Source organism: Galeopterus variegatus, unplaced genomic scaffold (assembly GCF_000696425.1).
Source record: "Galeopterus variegatus unplaced genomic scaffold, G_variegatus-3.0.2 Scaffold5328, whole genome shotgun sequence".
NCBI lineage: Eukaryota > Metazoa > Chordata > Mammalia > Dermoptera > Cynocephalidae > Galeopterus > Galeopterus variegatus.
The window spans coordinates 72,192-87,564 of record NW_007731439.1 but is presented as its reverse complement, the minus strand read 5'-3'; the positions used below and the strand labels follow the sequence as shown (position 1 = coordinate 87,564).

The following is a 15,373-nucleotide window of genomic DNA, read 5'->3' as shown; positions in this document are numbered from 1 at the left end:
CCCCCCCCCCCCCCCCCCCCCCCGGTAATCCTGCTCACTTGTTTAATTCCATGTAAGCTTCTCCATCCCCTGTCCCTACTGAGCAGCCTCACAGTTGCTCTGGACTGGACCTGGGCTGGGCGGTGTTGTTTAACCCCTTCATGAGAAACTTGAGGCTCCCCAGTGATGGTCAGTGGCTCATGGTTAAGAGCCAGGCTCTGAAATGGGTTGGGCCCGGGTCGGACTCCCCAGCCCACTACTTGTCAGCTGTGTGGCCTTGCATGAGTAGCTTTTCCTCTCTGAGCCTCAGTTTCTCCTTCTGTGAGAAGGCACTGATAATAGCACCCACGGCCCAGGGTCCTGGTGAGGATTCAGTTAAGGCTTAGCACAGGCTGTGGCATTCAGTAAGCACTCAATAAATGCACATTCTCATAGCCGCTGTTAGCCTCATCTTCAGAACAAGGCCTTGAAAGGCTCTCCCCAATAACTTGCGGCCAAAGGTCCAAGACCCCAGGTGCAGGGCAGCAGCCCCCACCCTTCCAGCTGCCCCCACCTACCCTCACGGTGAGCACACGTGGCTCCCATCTGAGCTCCTGTGGGGCTGGAGCCTGGCCAGGGCCCCCCCTCCCAACCAACCTCCCTCCTGTCCCCTCTGCCTTCCCATCCCTCACAAACCAGAGGAAGCCGGCGAAGCAGCTCACATTCATGAACCGTAATTCAATCAGGCGGCGATTCCTCTGGGCTCGGGGCGGGGGTGAGAACGAGGAGGCTCGCACAAAAGGGCCGCTTTATTACCTCCCGCGGGCCGGGAATCGCTGCGCTCCCCCAGCAGCGGCCGGAGCCGCCTTTATTGTGTTAACCCATTTGCGTGTCAAGAGCTATTGTGCGCTCTGCCCGCCTGTGCGGTGCGGGCCGCGGGAGGAGGGCTGCGCGGCAGGCCGGTCCCCTCCGCGGGCGCCGCCCGCCGCCCTGATTGGTTGCTAAGTGATTTGCATCCAAGGTAATCACTTTTATCTCAGAAGGATGTCGACTATAATTATAAGCTACTGACATCTTTTGAAATCTGCCTAATGACTATTTTAGTCTGCATGGGCTGGGGGTGGGGAGGGGGATTCTGGAGGGGGTTGGAGGCTGGGAAGGGGGATGGATTCCTTCCACCTGGAGCATTGATTCCTTAGTTGAGAAATATGAGTGCCTACTGCGTGCCTCAAACAAAAGACCGGGTCCTGGCGATGGGAGCTTGCATTCCTGTGAGAGGAGTTAGTGCCATTTCAGAGATGGGGAAGTGGAGGCCCTGGGGTGGGGAAGGGGCCACCTGCCCAGAACCACACAGCCAGTAAATGGTCAGCATCTGGGTCTCTCCGATCCCCAAACTCATGCACTGGCCACGTGAGAGGGGCACAGACAGAAATAATAATCATGCCTGGGTAGAGGTCACCAGTCTGATGATTTCCAGGGTTTATGTCATATCCCTAAGAAATACAGGTGTTATTGCCTCCATTAGAGCAAATGAGGGCACAGGGAAGGTATGTCACTGCTCAAGGTCACACAGTCAGGGAGTGGAGGAAGTATGAGGTCTGTTGGTGGCCAGAGTTTGGGGGGTGCTGTGTGGGCAGTGAGAAGAGGGTGAAAGAGCAGGCCTGGGTTCCAGCTGCTGCCTCCCCTCTTTCACCCCTGGTTGTTCTATTCAGTAAGCACTGAGCATCAGCCTGGCCAAGGGAACTCTGCTGCCCACTGTCTGGGTGGCAAAGCTCTAAGGAATCAGATGGCCCACAGCCTCTACAGGCGACGAGATGAGCCTGCAGCTAACTCTAGCCCTGGACAGCAGGGCTAGAAGAGAGACACTGAGTGGGGCAAGACTGCAGCTGGTCATGGAGGGCTTCCTGACAGAGGGGGCTTTTGCTCTGGACCCTGAGGACTGAGTGGATTTGTCCAGTATGGAGTGAATAGGGTGTCACTGGCAGAGGGAGTTTGAGAACCCAGGAACATGACCGGGAAGGGCAGGGGGAGCTTATAAGAGGGCAGAAGGAAAAGGGAGATAAGTTAGGAGGGTGTTGGCCTTGAGTGCCAAGCTAAGGACCTGACATGATTCACAGGAAGAGTGAAGCGCGTGAATGGGGTCCAAGGTAGGCTGGGGGAGATGTGATCTGGGTGCCATAGAGGTGAGTCTGGCAACAGCCATAGAGGTCAGCTAGGGCTTGGGAGTCACAGTCCTGGGATTGAACCCCAGCTCCTGCAGTCTTACTGGCTGTGTGTCCTCAGACACGTCACTTTGCCCCTCTGAGCCTCAGTTTTCTCCTTTGTTCAAGAGAGTAAAAGCAGTTTTCTTGTGGGTTTGTGGGTAGGATGAGCTTGAGTGTGCAGAGTGCTCGGGGGAGCTCTGAGGACAGCAAGGAGGAAGAGGATTGGCTGAGCCCCTCAGAGCTGGGTGGGCCAGGCTCAGGCCCTGGCCAGTCACCTCGGCCCCACAGCAAGCCAGCATCCCATCCACAGCAGCTGTTTGGGGCCCTTGGAGCCCCTGCTTTTGTGCACAGGGCACAGGGGACAAAGACCTGTGAGGTCGGGGTGAGGCCGAGGTTGGCTGTGAACAGACTCCTGAAGATGGGGACTTAATGATGCAGAACTTAATGACCCAGAGTCTGTGAGGAGTGGCGCCTCCCTTGGAGTAGGAGGAGGGAGGTCCAGCCACCACCTGTCCTCCAGGATTTCCTACCAGGGCAGGGGCAGCTGCTTTGCAGAGTGCAGGCCTCAGCTTGACACTGGGGGCAGCAGAGGTGGAAGGGCCTCACAGCCTACAGTCCCCGGGCCTGAATTTGGGACCTGGCCCTGCCCTTCAATGTCTGCATGACCTGTCTCCTCATCTGTGATAGGCCAAGTGTCCACCTTAGAGGGCAACTGTGAGGCTTGGCAGTGACCCATAGCAAGTGGGCAGTACACAGGGACTGCTATTTTTGTTCTTTATTCATCTGTTCATTCAGAGAGATTCACTGCTCCATGCCAGGCCCTCTGCCAGGAGCTAGCGACACAAAGACGAAAAAGCCCCAGTTGCCTTAAAAGGTGGTGTGTGCCAAGAGGCCTCAGACACCCCATTACAGTGCAGTGGGTTAATCGTCACAATAGAGGAATTCACAGTGTGCCGGCACTGTGCCAGGAGCAGGGGGACACAGCACTGAAAAAGCCAGACATGGTCCCTGCCCTCTGCAGCCTCTGGTCTCTCAAAGGAAGTCAGAGGTAGAAACAATTACTTCCGGCTGTAGTAGCCAGGGAGGGCTCCCTGGAGGAGGAGGCACTTGTAATTGCTGGCTTTTTGGACTTCCTTTTAAACACTTTTGCCTACTACAAGAATCACAGGACACTGTTGATGTCTGCTGTGAGCTAGACTGAGTTTCCTGCTGTGGCATTTTGTTCTCTCATTTAATCCTCATATCACTCCAAAGGGTGTTTACCCCTTTTGTGTGAATGAAGAAACTGAGGCTCAGCAAGGTGAAGTGACAGCTTGGGGCCACCTGGCAGGTCAACAGAATCCCCTTCATTATCCATACAAGCTTTTGCCTCTCCTCTGCCTGTGAGGGTACTGGCTGTGGGCGGATCCTTGGGCAGGGGCTGAGGGGACCCTGTTCTGGGTCATCTGTCTTCTTTATGAGCTGCACAACCTTGAGCAAGTCACGCCCCCCCACACACACACCCCACCCCAACCCGGACTCAGCCATGTCCTTCGTCCAATGTCAAGGATGGCAAATCCAAGGCAGGCCTGGCATGCCTTGCACCGCTGTGCCCTTGGCAGGCATTGCCAATCAATTGCTGCCCTCTTCCCCTGCTGAGTTCTTCCCTTGACCTTGGGTTCTGTCCAGGGCTCTGGGCAGGCAGCGCCAGTCAATCAGCAGGGACTATGAGCTGAAACCAGTTGCCTGCCTGGCCTCAATGAGCTCAGGGGTCTCCCTGGCCCATCTCCAGAGGACCAGGGTGCCAGAGCAACGGATTCTGGGGGTATGGGTTGCTCTTCAGCTGCAAGAGCCGTTTAGGTGTGAGAGTCAGTTACCTTCCTGCGACTCCAGAGAGACTCGTGTACATCTGTGCGGATTTCAAGTGCTTATAGTCTGGATGATACTAGCAGTTAGCGCATTTACTGGGCTCTTCCTGGGAGTGAGGTCTTTCCTTGGGTACCCTCTTTTTCATCATTCTGCAGAGCATCTGCAGCATGCCTCTCAGCACCTCTAGGAAGAGTTCTAAGCCCATTTGAGAGATGAGGAAACAGAGGCTCAGCTCAGTTAAGCAGAGTAGTTTCATGCACTTTCTGAATGGCTGAGCTGGCATTCAAACACAGGTCTCAAAGTCTGGGGGTGGCAGGCAGACAGGACAGCCTTCCTGGAGAAGGTGTCATTTGTTCTCAGGCCTTCAAGGCTGGTGGGCTCCCGACAGACAGAGCTGGGCAAGGTGACTTTCTGGGTGGAGGGAACAGCAGGCAAACAAGAGTGTTTAGATTGAGGGACCAGTGTGTGGCTGGAATGTAGAAAGAGAGGGACTGTGGAAGGAGCTGCAGCTGGCCTCGGCACCGGGATTTTGCTTTCCCACAGTAGGTTGCTGTGGCAGCTCTTTGAGCAGGGGAATGATGAGGTCCCATCTAAGTTTATTTATTAAACATTTCTAAAAACCCAGGATGAGAGTGCTTGGGGCTACCTCTGGTCTACTGGCAGCTTTAGCCTAGAACAGTACTTGGCACACAGTAGGTAGGCATCTAAGAAGTGTTTATGGAATGAATAATTGAATGAATGCTCAGCAGACTGAAATGCCCCTGACTTCCCCAGATGCAAGGAGGAGAGAGGCCAGAGTCCTTTTCTGCAGGAAAAGTTGACTACCAGTCTTGTTTGGGAAGAGGAGGGGAGGGAGCCAGACAGGCACCTGGGGCAGGAGCTTCCCTCCCAGCACTCCCTGGCCCTGCTGCCTGTTTCCAAGGCCCCTCCTAGACCTTCCTGCTGGGCTGGCCATGCCATGCCTCGCTGGCCATGCCTGGCAGGCAGTGTGGGCCCAGTGCTTGGGGGGATGAAAGATGAAGGTTCGTGACCATTTTTTAACTCAATAAAGGGAGAGACAAGCTGCAGGCTGCAGGCCGGAGATATAATTAGTTCGCAGCAGTGGCGCTTTCTTGATTTAGCTTCTGAGAGAACAAGACAAGGATGTTATACCCAATTAGCAGTAACATCCAGTCAGAGCCTCAATAGGTGAGATAACAAGCTATTTTTATGACTTTTCTTTCTCAGCTTGGAGGGGGCGGGGGGAAGGGGGTATCAGGGCCTTATTTCTTTTCATCAGGGAACAATTATTAGCAATCTCAGGATTTCCCAAAGCCAAATGATACATTTCTTAACCCAAACAAGCAAGCATCCCAGGGAGGCAGCTGGGGTGGCAGGCTGGCATTTTGAGCCCAGGGTTGGTAACAGGGTTACAGGCCTCCCATCCCCATCCTGGAAGCCCTCTTTAAAGGCTCCCAAATGCAGAGAGCCCATTGGGTTGGTGGGGGAAGCTCAGGCCTTTGAGACAGTTTTAGTGCCTGCCTTGATTTACCTACCTGCTTTCAAAGGGATATAAGAAGGCTGGGCAAATTCCTCTGAGGATAAGGAAGGAGCCAGTTCTGGCCCTTGGCAGCCCTTCCTGACACCACCCTAGATCCCTTCTGCCAACTTGGCCAGAGGTTCTGGCTCCTCAGCCTTGAGCCTGCCACCACACTCTGCCAACAGGACCCCCATAGTGGCTCGCACTACCCAACCACACTCTGCCCATCCTGGGTAGCAGACCCAGTCTCTGGCAGGGGCTGAGTAGTGATTAGCTCCACTCTCTCCACCTTCATTACCCCCCAGCCAGGGTACCCAGCACTGGCCAAATCCCTGCCAGGCAGGGAAATCCTGCCAAGCCCCACCCCAGCTGCCTGGCTATAGTCTGACTCTTGGCAATGGCCAGGGAATGCCCAGAGAGGAAGCTGGCATGGCTCTGTGGCACCCCATCGGCCCAGTCCCCAAGCCCAGAGCAGGTTCCTGGGCCTCCACCCATCCTGCCCAATCTTGCCCCACCATGTCCCGTGTCCCGTCTCCCATCTCCCTGCCTGTATGGAGCCCTACACTCGTAGTTCAGACAACTGACAAATCCAGCCATGCAAAGTGGGAGTTTAATTGCAAACAGTTTTTATGGATCATGGGCCCATCTGTGCCACCATATGCAAAAGGGAAAAAAAAAAATCCCCATTTTTTTTCTCCCTGCCCCACCCCCAAACTAACTCCAAAAGAAACAATTGCCAAGGTTTTTTTGGCTGGAGCCAAGCATGGAGCTGGGATCCATCCTGGGGGCTTCCTGCAGGGAAGGCCTGGCAAGGCCAGAGGGCCGAGTAGGGCAGGGGTGAGAGGGCCCCTGGGGGCCCACCTGGAAGTTAGGACCTGACTGCTGAGAAGATGCTACAACCTCAGCAAACTGCTAGGAGTTCCTGAACCCATTGGGTTTTCTCACAGCTCCTGGTCTTTGCCCATGCTGTGCCTTGGTTCAAGTACCATGCCCCTGCCTTTCCCAGCCACCTGGCTGATGCTGTTCCCATGCCCTCTGGAGCAGGACTTAGTGTGGAGCAGGCACCGCACAGGATGATGGGAATGTGTGAACAAGCGGTGTGGTGGGGCCCCAGGACAAGGCACTCCCTCTCCTGTTTCTAGCCTAGGAAATGGCACCACAAGAGGACAGACTGCCTTCTTCCCAGTGGTGCCTTTGCCCCTAGTCTGGCTCTGCAGATAAGCTCTGCCCATGATGGAAAGGCCATCAGGGGCCAGTGGTCAGCCCTCCCAGGCCCTCCAGTGGGGCTCCCCACCAGGGCCTGAGTGGGCTGGTCTTGTTGCAGGGTTCTGAGAGGAATCACCTCTGAGGCAGTCGGCCAAGGTTTGATTCCCATGCCACCTCATCCCAACTGGGCATTTCTCCCTCCCTGTGCCTCAGTTTCCCCCTCTGTGAAATGGGGCGAGAAGTCCGTGGGATACTGCATGTGAAGTGCTTCCATATCTGCTTGTCACCTCTCTTCTGCTATGAGGCTGTGAGCCTCGTAAGGGAAAGTCTTGGCTTTGGTCACTGATGCCTTCCCAGGTTCCTATCAGGACCGTTGATATTTACTGAATGAATGAATGAGTGAATGAACGCATGAGTGGGGTATTTGGAGAACTCTCTGGGGAGGGAACGGGACACAGGCTCTTAGCTTGCCAAGAATTCAGGGCTTTTACTCCCTTTTTCATTGGAGTCTAGAAACCACCCTGTGACCCATGGGGATTATGAACTCCATTCTACAGCTGAAGAAAGCTGAGGCTCAGAGAGATTAAGGAATTCTCCCAAGCTCATGCAGCTGAAAAGAGGCCAGAGCTAGGACTTGAACCCTGGTCTGGGTGACTCCAGCTGACCAAGTCCCTGGCCTTCACATTACAGGTGAGAAAAGTCAGGCCCAGAGCTGGGAAGGGACTTGGCTAAGGTCACACAATGAGAAAACAGCAGCCAGCATCTGTGGGGTCCTTCCTACTCTTGTAGTACAGTTGAGGAAACTGAGGCCCTCCAGCCTCAGAGCTAGCCAAGTCGAGCTGCTTTTCCCTCCCTCTTTGACCCCTGGTTGTGCGCCTGTAGGTTTCCGCATCAGTATTATAAAGTGGCGGCTTGATATGTGCCAGCAGCCAGGCACTGAGTGAGGGTTCCAGTGCCCAAGGCCCTGAGGCCTGGCATCTGACGCAGCTGTCCTGCAGCAGGTAGCAGGAGCAAGTAGGACCTGGGTACCATCCCCTGGGACCCGGATGAGCCCAGGCCAGGCACCAGGAAGCCTATTCCCCGCCCAGTGGTGATCACCAGCTCCCATTGTAATCATTAAAACTATTAGAAGAGAACGTTGGGTTGAAGCAAATGTCAGGCGCCGAGTTGTGCTTTGTAAACGCTCACAATTAATGCCAATCAGGCTCGGAAAAAAGCCGGCCCGGAATCCTGTCTGTTTCATCTCATTTGTCAGCTGGTGCCTCTCCATGTTGCACATTTTCATACAATTGCTATAAACATAAAAGGGAAACTCCACAGTGTTCTCGGGCGCCCGGATGGTGCGTGCTGGCTTAATTACTTGGTATTCTGCTGTTCACTTGGCCACCCCGAGTGGGTGGGAGGGAGAAAGGGGGACTTTGTGTGGCAGGGTGAGGGTTCCTGGGGGTCAGCCAGGGAGATGGGTCAGGCTGCACAGGCCTGGGCCTGCTGCCCCACCCTCTGTAGGCTACAGGGCCCACAGAGCTGAGAATATCTGAGAAACGAGAAAAAACTGCTAAAGAACGTTTGCCAAAACTTCAGGTAGAAAAGAAAGGTTCAGAGTCCACCAAACTTGGTTTCAAATCCTGATTCCATCTCCTAGAATGATTTGTTGAATTTATTGCCTGCCTCCTGCGTGCCAGGCACAGTGCACTTACCAACTGGACCGCAGTTTCAACCGTGAGTTTGGGGTAATAGCCTAGTGGTTAGGATTTCAAGCTTGCTGGGGCCTGGGGCCATCATGTGGGCTTTTCCCCACTTGGATGCCATAAGACCCTTTGAGGGCGAGCTGCCCCTCTTATCGGCAGGGAATGTGAGGCCCAGAGTACTGAGCCAGAAGTGATGGAGATGGGATTTGGACCCGGTCCCTGGACTTTACAGCATGTAACCATTGTGTCATCCTGCTGCGCCTTCTCAGGGTTGCTGCAGGGCTGAAGGGAGATGATATAGTTACAAGTCCCAGCACACAGTAGGTGTTTAATAAACAGTAGCTGCTGTCCTCCCACTGCCTGGAGATGTGCTGGGGCAGCAGGGGGCTCAGAGCCTGGTGGAGGGTCAGTGCTAACAGACATGGACCTTGATGGATGGTGGGTGGGAGTGGAGTCGTCTAGAAGGGGGTGCTGCCCCCTCCTCTCAAGGGGCTGGGCCCACCAGGCCTCCAGGACAGAACTGAGAGGGGAGATGCTGAGAACATGCCTGGCCAAGACCGAGGACACCCCTACATGCCACCCCTCCCCCAGTCACCTCTAATCTGGCTCAAAGGTACTGGGTGCTGACTGCCCACATCGCCTCACTGAGCCCTTTGACAGCCCCGGAGGTTGGGCAGTTTATCATCATGGTCCCATTGTACAGATGAGGAAACTGAGATCCATACTGGCCTAAGGTCATACAGCCGGGAGGTGGGGAAGCTGGAGCCAGATTAATTCCCAGGTTCATCAGACCATTTGTGGCTTCGTAGCCCCCTCCTCTAGTGACCTGGACCTTGCCGCACACTATACCCCCTTCCCAGGACCCTTGTGAGCTCTCTACTTCCCTGTGGACAGGGTCTTTGGATGCCAGGCTGGCTCGGCAGGGACACACTACCCTTTGTGTAGGCTCGGGCCAGGCAGCCAGCAGAGTGGGGAGAGGGCGGTGTGGCCTGGCCAGCCAGGGACAAATGTTCAGAGCTTGAATAGAGGCCCGTTTGTGTGGCTCTTGGTGGGGGAGGGGGTGCTGCCAGCTGCTACCCCATGTGACTGAGGAGGCCTGAGCCCTCTGCAGAGGTTTGTCTGCCATCCCCAGAGGACCAACCAGGGAGTCTGTCATCTCCCCTGTCTCCTCCTCCCACTATTATGTGTCTTCTTCTCATTTCCTGGGGCCTCTGGCTGCTAGAGAAGCCCTGGGCAGCCATTAACCTGGTTTGCTGTGGGCCTACTATGTGCTGGCACTGGATCAGACACTCCACTGACCCTGCAGGTGAGGGGCAGTAGCGTCATGTTACAGATGAAGACACCAAGGGTCAGAGAGTACAGGCAACTCGCCATGCTTGTGCAGCTGGTCATGGGGCAGGGTTTTGGCCTACCTCAAAGCATTTTCTCTCCAGGAAGTTATCCTTTGTGCCCTGCTGGTCTTGGGCCCAAGGCCCAGGGTTGCGACTCAAGGTGCCTGTCCCACAAGACAGGCAGGGGAAGAGGAGAGATAAGTACTCTGCCACCAAAGCCCTGGGTGGCCTCAGGGAAGCTGCTGGCTGTCTCTGTTCCCTGGATAGGCATTAGGCATCCATCCCATCACTCCATCCTGGACCAGAGACTGCAGCTTTGGTGGAGACCAAGCACAGGATCCTGTTGAGGACTGCCCTACCCATTAAACCTTCTCTGAGCCTCAGTCTCTTTATTTATTTATTTATTTTTTTGTCTTTTTCCGTGTCCGGCAACGGATCGCAATCCTCAGTGTCGCCCCCGTACCGGACCGGGACCAGCAACGGGATCGCAACCCTCGGCGTTGCTCCCGCGCCTCACTCAGCCAGTGAGCGGGAACTGGTCTGTATGTGGGATCCGAACCCTCGGCGGGAGCGCCGCCGCACTTCCCAAGCAGCGCACTACAGCAGTGCGCCACCGGGCCGGCCCAAGCCTCAGTCTCTTTAGCTGAAAAATGGGAATGAAGCAGAACCCACCCCGGGGCCATGGGGGATGTAGCGCTGGGATGTGGGTAAAGCACTGAGCTCGGTGCCTCTGCCTCCTCAGGGTACATGTTTGTGGGCTGGGGTTACCCAGCTTTCCTACTACCTCGTGGGGGAGGTGAAAGGACAAGCTGAGGCAGAGGATGAATGATGGGAATGTTGTGGTAACTCAGGAGCATAAGCACGGGCCAGGCATTGTCTCATTGGGTCCCGACTGCAGCCCAGCAGCCTGAGGATCAGATGGCTAAAGTGATTTGTCAAGTGTCCCAGGGTCCTGAGAGGAACAGAAACACAGGGAAGGTGGCTTCTGGGGAGGCCCAGTCCTTGGTCTCTTCCTGACCCCCACCTGAACTATGGGACAACTGTCCACTGCCGATACTTACCGGGTCCCCTCTGTGAGCCCAGACCCATGGGAGGCCCAGAACCACACACTGGAAGCCCCCAAAGGCCACTTGGCTTCCCATGGAATATTCCAGCAGACTGGGAAGAGCTCGTACCTGCCAGGCTGTTCCCTCTGTGCCTGTGCTCAGGCCGGGGCTTCCACCAGGTGTACTTCCACCATCCCTTTCTCTAGTACACACACACTCAGGCATGCACACCCGTGCCTGCTCTGCAGGTTCCTAGGGTCTTGTGCCCTGCTCATCTGCTCCAGAGCCCTGCCCCACCCTTTCACCTGTCTCCCTCATCTTCATGCACAGTGTGTTGCATAGTAGATGTTCAGGGGAGTCTGAACCCAAAACATAGAGACCCAGCCCCACCTAGTAGGAGAAACAGACATGTCCACCGATGGGGTCAAGTATGGGACTCCTGCAGAGCAGAGGAGCCCCTACTATGCTCCTGAAAACTCATCCATCTCCTTTGAATCCTCCCAAGGCAAGGCAGTGGGGTCACAGATGAGACAAGAGGTTCAGAAAGCCAGATACAGGCTGAGGTCACACGGCTGCGGAGGGCAGAGCCCGAGTCTGACCCCAAAGCCCATGCCCTTCTCCAGGGTGGAAAACTCAGGTGCCCGTGGGGCACAAGCAGGTAACAGTGAACAAACGTGCTGCCATTTGGCCTCAGGAGAATGCGGGCTCAGTGGTCCCAGAGCTGCCAGGTTTTTCTGTTTGTTTTTTTCCAAGAGAAACCAGGCAAGGAGAATTTTAGGTGGAATTCTAGTTTTTTTTTTTTTTCTTTTTAACATTGGCAACCATATCACAATTTTTCCCCCAGCAAACAGGAAAGAAACAACATTTGTGGACAGGATTTTACACCCTTCAGTGGTGTAGTATTGTCTGGGGAAGGGATATGAGGGGGGGTCCCAGGACTGTCTCCTGCCCCATCCCATCCCCTGCCAGCAAGAGCCCTTAGAACCCAGTGACATCTCCTCGAGCCCCTCAAGATGCCCCTCAGCCTCCGTCTTCACTGCCAGAGGCAGGAGGCAGGGCCCGAGCCCTGCAAGGGCACCACCCAAATAGCTATAATCAGCAGCCTCGCCAAGACTTCAAACTCACCCAATTATCCTGCAAGGGAAAAAAACACAAAATGAAAACAAATTAACATGTTTGCATAGAAGCTGCTGCAGCAACACACACAGACGCGCACACGCACGAGCATGCTGGCGCATGCCCCGGCAAGGCTGGAAGATACCACCGCCACCCCTTCCCCAGGCCTGGCACCGGTCTGGACCAAGATGTGGGAGCAGGACCAGTGACCAGTTTGTCCCCAAACCTAACTGGGCACTGCCTCAGTCCACCAGCTTTCATTCAGTTTTTCTTTTTTCAATTTGATAAACACATTCATTGTGTGCCCAAATTCCACTTCATGGATCTGTGAGGTGGTTATTTTATGAACCCCTTTGTACAGATGGGGAATCCAAAGCACAGAGAGGTTAGTTGACCTGCCCGAGGATGCACAGCTGGTGAGCAGAAGAGCTGGCTGGGGCTGGATCCCAGACAGGCCAGCTGCAAAGTCCATGCTATAACCACTGCACCTTCCCTGTGGCTCCCTCTTGTCTGTGGACAATGTGCCAAGGCCTCAGCCTGGCCTTCCAGACCCCCACCCCGCACCCCTCCAGGCTACATCTGTTCTTCTCTCGCACACACCACCCAAATGGCCCATTCCTGCCCTACAGGCTGGCTCCTCTCATGCCTCAGGGCTGTGGGTATGGGGGTTGTGATCATGGAGCCAGATGAATGTGGGTTCAAATCCCTGCTCCACCAGTACCTTACCTGAGGGCTTTGGTCAAGTGGCTTCCCCTCTCTGTGCCTCAGTTTTCCCTCCTAGAAGATTGTGATAATACTACCTCAGAGGGTTTAGTTAGGAGGATTCAGCAGGCGAGTGATTAACTACAAAGTACTACCTCTGGCATCTGCCTGTGGGGTGGGGTCCCTTCACCCCCACACCGTTCAGTTAGCTCCACAAGGCCTGGCTCATCAGACTCACTGAGCCTGTTGGGTGCCTCTGGGCTCAGTGCCAGGTGCTGCCCTTGCCCTTGGGCCACTCAGACAGGGAGCCTCTTCTGGGCAGCTGCCTGTCCTGGGAAGGGCCCCTCTTCTCTGGGTCCCTGAAGCGTGGTCTGACCCGGGGTTGGGGTTGCTGGGCATGTGTCTAGTCATCTCTGCTTCATCTGGTTCTTCTCTGGGTCCCCGCAGCCTAGCACACTGCAGGGCTCCAGCCAGGTTTGGTGGATGCACTTGTTGGTACTGTCCCCTCCTCACCCTCACCTAGGCATATTCAGGGCCTTGTCCCTGGCAGTTAAGGGTACAGTGGTAGAAAGAGTTGGGATTTAGGTCCTGGAGCTCAAGGGTCCCCAGCCTCCTTCGTTGCTGCTGTGTGACTGTGGACAAATCCCTTCACCTCTCTAAGCCCATCCATGTCATCTCTGTCCCCTGACCGTGAAAGCCGAGGAGGGTGGTGTGCAAGTACTCAGCCTGATGTATGCATTGTCCAGCTCAGTCCTCGCTATGGCCCTGAGGGAGGTGTGGTTTCTTTCTTTCTTTTTTTTTTTTTGGTGGCTGACTGATACAGGGAACCGAACCCTTGACCTTGGCATTACAAGGCTGCACTCTAACCAAATGAGCCAACTGGCCAGCCAGGTGTGACTTCTAACTACACTTTTCAGATGGAGAAACAGGCCCCAAGGAACTCTGTGATTTACTCAAGACAGCCCTGCTAGTGAGTGACAAGCTGGGGTTCAAACTCAGTTCTGGGTTTGTGTTTTAGCCTCAGGGCCATTTTGCCCTTCCTAGATGCCACTTGTCAGCAGCCAGAGGGGGCAGTGCCTTGGGCTCTGGAGAATGAAGAGGTAGGACACCACTGTGGTGGTGGGAGAGGTAACTTCACTGGCCTCAGGATGGCCCTTTGGTGTCAGTCTTTTTGCCTGCAGTCATACCAACCACTCAAGGCCAGGGGGGTGGCCTGGGGAGGTGACCCACTGCATGCCAGGAGCAGTCAGTCCTGTGGGACATTGGGTGCCCACTTGGAAGCCCAGCCCTCCCTCAGCACAGCCATGCCATGGGATTCAGTCCAGCAGACCCAGGTTTATATCCAAACCCCACCAGGACAGATCCTTTTCCTCTCTGAGCCTTTGTGTGCCCCCTGCCTCCACTCCCAGAGAAGGGGAGGCGTGGCTATACCCGTACTTTGAGGGTGGGCTTAAGACTCCACATGAGCTGAGGTGTGGCACACAGCGCACAGTTGCTGCTGGGTGAAGCAGCCCCCTGCCCAGACCTCTGGTGGAGGTCTTTTCCTTCCTCTAAAAGCTTCCCAGCCTTTGAGCCTCTATAACACAGGCTAGAGGTGGGGCTTGCATTGCCTCCCGCCCCATGACCCTGACAGGTGACAGTGGGCCCAAGAGGAGGCTCCTGTACACCCACTGCCCAACTGCACTGATGAACACGTACTCGGGTCTCCGAGGCCCAGTGCCCTGTGTGTGGTTGATGTGGTAAATGTAGTGAGACAAGGGGGAAGAGCCCACGGGCCAAGTCAGATGACAAGAGAGGACAACTGTGAGCCCTGGGCCCCGTAGGAAGCAGTGGGAAGTAAACCCCAACCCATCCCTCTGTTCAGCTGGGGTTTATTGAGTATCTACTGTGTGCTCAGCCTCAGAGTAGAAAGACGCTAGAGACGGGTCTGTGAGGCCCAATGCCCACCTTCTCAGTGCTGTGTGCAGTGTCTCTGGACCCAGCCTCCTCATGGAGGCCTGAGGAGGAGGTCACAGTAAGATGACATTCATTACTGGTTGAGAGCCTAGGTCTGGGAGTCCCCCCTTGGGGGTAGAGTAGTGGCAGGTTTCAGTGGCCATCGTGAAGCTGTGTATGGCTCCTCCTACCCCCCTTCCGAGGTTCTGAGTGCAGGGCTTGGGGCCAGGCTGAGGGCAAGAAGTAGGGAGAAGGTTCTTTTTCCTCTTCCATTGTGAAAGTAACTTTTAGTATTTGGAAATGACAAGTCTGATAAGGAAAATAAAATTCAGCCATCAACTGACTGCCCAGAGCTAGGCACTGGTGTCATGTTGGGCATTCAGGATGTGTCTGATTTCGCCTTGCATAGATGACCCTGCTGGTCTCCATGCTGAGCCCATCCTGCCCTTGGAGCTGGTTGGCATGTTCTGGCCTGGACTCCTGGGAACCACCTGCCCACTGCCCGCTCAGCAGCCCGTTGTCTGGCGTGTGGGGGCACGGAGCGGCCGTTCTGCACACATCTGATCCCGTCTTTTCCACATCAGATCATTTGTAACCGTCACCAGGCAATCGGGCCTGTCGCTGATTCAATCTCGGCTTTGTGCTGTCACAGCCGTTTTTCTGCACCGGGCTGATTTTGAAAGGAGGCCCATCTTCTGGGCCCGCTTTTCAGAAGTTGGGGGAGGGGGCGGGGGGGGAGCTGTGTGTGCACACATCCCCCACATGCATGTGCGCAGACACACACGCACACACGCACACACACACACACACACACACACAC

The 15,373-nt window shown here is 55.2% G+C and overlaps 1 protein-coding gene across 1 annotated transcript in view; it reads left to right on the top strand.

Moving 5' to 3' along the window:
• Positions 1 to 15,373, top strand: part of FAM222A (family with sequence similarity 222, member A) — a 66,639-nt gene that overhangs the window by 3,387 nt on the left and 47,879 nt on the right. The gene's annotated exons all lie outside the window — the stretch shown is intronic.